At 35.4% G+C, this 5,481-nt stretch overlaps 1 non-coding gene across 1 annotated transcript; it reads left to right on the top strand.

The window, feature by feature from the left end:
* Positions 1–218: 218 nt before the first annotated feature.
* LOC112759986 (small nucleolar RNA R71) lies at positions 219–326 on the top strand. The gene has a single exon (XR_003180445.1). It is a non-coding gene; the product is annotated as a small nucleolar RNA R71 (small nucleolar RNA).
* The last annotated feature ends 5,155 nt before the right edge of the window (positions 327–5,481 follow it).

The following is a 5,481-nucleotide window of genomic DNA, read 5'->3' as shown; positions in this document are numbered from 1 at the left end:
TGAATTTCAAGAACTCCCTTCCTCATAGGCGTCCCATTACTCACAGGATTCCTTTCAGAAGTGTACATAAACTGGTTATTTGCAACCATGTCAATGAGTTCTTGAGCTTCTGCAGGAATTTTCTTTAGGTGGATGGATCCACCTGCAGAATGGTCTAGTGACATCTTTGATAACTCAGACAGACCATCATAGAATATATCCAGCATGGTCTATTCTGAAAGCATGTTAGAAGGACACTTTTTGGTCAGTTCCTTGTATCTCTCTCAAGCTTCATAGAGGGATTCACCTTCCTTTTGTCTGAAGCTTTGAACATCCACTCTAAGCTTGCTAAGCTTTTGAGGAGGAAAGAACTTGGCTAAGAAAGCCGTGACCAACTTATCCCAAGAGTTCAGGCTGTCTTTAGGTTGAGAGTCCAACCATACTCTAGCTCTGTCTCTTATAGCAAACGGGAAAAGCATAAGCCTGTAGACCTCGGGATCAACCCTATTGGTCTGAACAGTATCACAGATCTGCAAGAATTCAGTTAAGAACTGAAAAGGATCTTCAGATGGAAGTCCATGAAACTTGCAGTTCTGTTGCATCAGAGAAACTAATTGAGGTTTAAGCTCAAAATTGTTTGCTCCAATGGCAGGGATTGAGATGCTTCTTCCATGTAAATTGGAATTAGGTGCAGTAAAGTCACCAAGCATCTTCCTTGCATTATTATTATTTTCGGCCATGGCTCCTTCTTTTTCGAAATTTTCAGTCAGATTTTCTCCAGAGAGTTGTGCTTTAGCTTTCCTTAGCTTCCTCTTCAGAGTCCTTTCAGGTTCAGGATCAGCCTCAACAAGAATGTTCTTATCCTTGTTCCTGCTCATATGAAAAAGAAGAAAACAGAAAAGAAAATTTGGAATTCTCTATGTCACAGTATAGAGATTCCTTTATGTGAGTAGAAGAAGATAAGAATAAAAGAAGAGAAATTCGAACACCAAGAGGAAGAGAGGGTTCGAATTTTAAGATGAAGAGAAGTGTTAGTAAATAAATAAATAAATAAATAAATAGAAGGAGATGAGAGAGAGAGAATTTCGAAAATTAATTAAATTAAAATTAAAATTTAAAGTTAAATTTTGAAAATTAAAATTGAAATCAAATTAAATTAAATTTTTAAATTAAAAAGGAATTTTTTTTTAAAAAAGAGGGAAGGGATTTTCGAAAATTAGAGAGAGAATTAGTTAGCTAGTTTTGAAAAAGATAAGAATCAAACAAAAAGATAGGATTAGTTTGAAAAAGATTTGAAAATCAATTTTTGAAAAGATAAGAGGTTAGAAAAGAAGTTAGAAAAGATTTTGAAATTGATTTTGAAAAGATATGATTGAAACTTATTTTGAAAAAGATTTGAAAAAGAAATTTAAAAAGATTTGATTTTGAAATCAAAATTGATTACTTGACTAACAAGAAACTAAAAGATATGATTTAAAATTTTAAAGATTGAACCTTTCTTACTAGGCAAGTAACAAGCTTAAAATTTTAGAATCAATCACATTAAATACTAATAAGATTTTTGAAAATTATGAAAAAGATTTTTGAAAATTAATTTTGAAAATTTCGAAAATTATGAAAGAAAAATGAGAAAGATTTTATTTTTGAAAAAGATTTGAAAAAGATAGAATTTTTAAATTGAAAATTTGATTTGACTCATAAGAAACAACTTGATTTTAAAATTTTTTGAAAAAAGTCAACTCAAATTTTTGAATTTGATGAGAAGAAAAAGGGAAAGATATTTTTTTTTTATTTTTGAATTTTTAATGATGAAAGAGAAAAACATCAAAAAGACTCAAAACATGAAAATTATGAATCAAAACAAGAAAAATATGCAAGAACACTTTGAATGCAAAGATGAACACCAAGAACACTTTGAATGTCAAGATGAACACCAAGAACTTATTTTTGAAAAATTTTCAAGAAAAGAAAACATGCAAGACACCAAACTTAAAAATTATCAAATTTTAGACACTAACAAATTGAAAATGCATGTGAAAAACAAGAAAAGACACAAAACAAGAAAATATGAAGATCAAACAAGAAGACTGGCCAAGAACAACTTGAAGATCATGAAGAATGCAATGCATGAATTTTCGAAAATAATTTTTAGAAAATTAAAAAGATGCAATTGACACCAAACTTAAAACTTGACTCTAGACTCAAAAAAGAAACACAAAATATTTTTGGTTTTATTATTTTATTAAACTTTTTTTTTAATTTTTTTCGAAAATTAATTGGAAAAAACGAAAAAGAAGAAAATATTTTTTTGTATTTTTTTTTGAAAATAAGAAATAAAAAGCTTAAAATTAAAATAAAATTACCTAATCTGAGCAACAAGATGAACCGTCAGTTGTCCAAACTCGAACAATCCACGGCAACGGCGCCAAAAACTTGGTGTGCAGAAATCGTGACGGTTCCATTCCATGGTAATGGCGCTGAAAACTTTATACGCACGTTCATAATCTTAATTCTTTGTCACAACTTTGCACAACTGACCAGCAAGTGCACTGGGTCGTCCAAGTAATAAACCTTACGTGAGTAAGGGTCGATCCCACAGAGATTGTCGGCTTGAAGCAAGCTATGGTCACCTTGTAAATCTCAGTCAGGCGGATTCAAATGGATATATAGTTTAATAATTAAAAGATAAATAAAACATAAACTAGGATAGAGATACTTATGTAATTCATTAGTGAGAATTTCAGATAAGCGTATAGAGATGCTTTCGTTCCTTTGAACCTCTGCTTTCCTGCTGTCTTCATCCAACCATTCCTACTCCTTTCCATGGTAAGCTTTATGTAGGGCATCACCGTTGTCAATGGCTACATCCCATCCTCTCTATGAAAATGGTCCAATGCGCTGTCACTTCATGGCTAATCATCTGTCGGTTCTCGATCATACTAGAATAGGATTTACTATCATTTTGCGTCTGTCACTACGCCCAGCACTCACGAGTTTGAAGCTCGTCACAGCCATCCCTTCCCAGATCCTACTCGGAATACCACAGACAAGGTTTAGACTTTCCGGATCTCAAGAATGGCCATCCATGGGTTCTAACTTATACCACGAAAATTCTAATATCTCGGACTCGGTCCCCTGTATTAGATATCTAAGAGATATTTATTCTAGCTTGTTTGCATGTAGAACGGAAGTGTTTGTCAGGCACACGTTCATAAGTGAGAATGATGATGAGCGTCACATAATCATCACATTCATCATGTTCTTGGGTGCAAATGGATATCTTAGAATAGGAATAAGCTTGAATTGAATAGAAAAATAGTAGTACTTTGTATTAATTCATGAGGAACAGCAGAGCTCCACACCTTAATCTATGGTGTGTAGAAACTCTACCGTTTGAAAATACATAAGTGATAATAGTCCAGGCATGGCCGAATGGCCAGCCCCCCAAAACATGATCAAAGGATCAAAAGATAATACAAAGATGTTCCAAAAGATCCTAAATACAATAGTAAAAAGTCCTATTTATAAAAACTAGTTACTAGGGTTTATAGAGATAAGTAAATGATACAGAAATCCACTTCCGGGGCCCACTTGGTGTGTGCTTGGACTGAGCATTGAGCTTTAAATGTGTAAAGGCTTCTCTTGGAGTTGAACGCCATTTTGTAACCTGTTTCTGGCGTTTAACTCCACTTTGCAACCTGTTTCTGGCGTTTAACTCCAGAATGCAGCATGGAACTGGCGTTCAACGCCAGTTTGTGTTGTCTAAAATCGGGCAAAGTATAGACTATTATATATTTCTGGAAAGCTCTGGATGTCTACTTTCCAACACAATTGAGAGCGCGCCATTTGGAGTTCTGTAGCTCCAGAAAATCTACTTTGAGTGCAGGGAGGTCAGAATCCAACAGCATCTGCAGTCCTTCTTCAACCTCTGAATCTGATTTTTGCTCAAGTCCCTCAATTTCAGCCAGAAAATACCTGAAATCAAAGAAAAACACACAAACTCATAGTAAAGTCCAGAAATGTGAATTTTAATTAAAAACTAATAAAAATATACTAAAAACTAACTAAATCATACTAAAAACTATGTAAAAACAATGCCAAAAAGCGTATAAATTATCCGCTCATCACACTCCTAAGAACTTATTCATCCAAGCAGATCCTTGATACAAGAGCACCACAGACACATCCCTCAAGATTCAAGCCCTTGGTGCCTAGCCTTATTCTTTATTACTTTTCTTTCTTTTTCAACTCTTATTGTTCTTTTCCTCTTTCTTATTAGGATCTTGTTATTTAGCTAGTCTCATGGGGTGTGTTTCAAGCATATGACTTCAGGACAGATAGTTGCCTTCCTACCTTGTTGGTGAACTAACTTAGCTAAGTGATTACTACACCACAAGCTTAAGAACCTACTCCACAATTGATCATCACTCTGGTCTTTTCATAACATCTCTTTTTATTTGGCTTAAAAGGACAGGCATACAATAAGCGAGATGAAAATGCAGCAGTGCCATTAGACTAGCAAGCATAGACCTAGGCAATGCAAACTTAAAGACAGAATTGAAAATTCCTAAGCTACTATGGAAGCATGTTCTATCTCATACATGATTTTTCTTATTTAAAACTTGAAAAAGATGGGATAATGAGGGAACTCCACCACCTTTTACTCATGGGGTTGCTCATGCTCTCCCTCTTGTTTGTCCTCTTTGTGTCCACTTGTGTTTCCTTGTATTCGTGCCAGTCTAGCCTTTTTCCAATCTTCAAGTGCCTTCCTTACTGATTCATGACTCTTTTCTATCATACCTCACTGCGTTTGCGTAGAACTCTCTCACGAGCGTTGCATTTATTCTTGCGGTGACTGGATCGGTGAGGAGCTCCCATCTTCTCTTTTCTACCTTCTCTGTGATTTCGGGGCACTCAGTTTTCTTGACTTGAAAGCCTAGCTCATATATGATCTCCTTATCAGCCATCCATCCAAATTGAAGTGCATGGTGAAAGGTTCTAAACTTCTTTTCATCAAAAGGGCATTGCTCCATAGGCTCCTTCCCCTTTCTTCTTTTAGAGCTTGATAATGCCATGAGTGACTTTTTGAGAAGTGAAGGTGTTGGGGTCGGTGATAGACTTTGGCTGGTTAAGATAGGGTGTAGTGAAGGGAGTGAGGGAGAGTATTTTTGGATGGAGTGAAGTACAAAGAGTGGGAATTGGAATGTGAAAGGGGTATGGAATAAGAACCACTTTATATAGGGAAATGGTGGGTAGATGAAAGGTGTGGATTGATGGAGTGGATGTGTGATGAACGGATGGGGTTTATCATGGGATGAGCACAATGATCATCAACTTTATGAAGGGGGGTTGGTTCAGTTTCCAAGCATGTTCTTCTTCCAATGTTACATGGCAACATTTTCCAATGCATCCCCCTTGAAAACACGTGTATAGTACTTCTCCTTTTGTGGTGGCTGAATCCTCCTTCTTCAATTGTCCCATCAATTCTCCTACAAATAAAGG

The sequence above is a fragment of the Arachis hypogaea genome, chromosome 16 (genome assembly GCF_003086295.3).
Source record: "Arachis hypogaea cultivar Tifrunner chromosome 16, arahy.Tifrunner.gnm2.J5K5, whole genome shotgun sequence".
Lineage (NCBI taxonomy): Eukaryota > Viridiplantae > Streptophyta > Magnoliopsida > Fabales > Fabaceae > Arachis > Arachis hypogaea.
The sequence above is the reverse complement of the archived record's forward strand: the minus strand, read 5'-3'. Positions and strand labels throughout refer to the sequence as shown.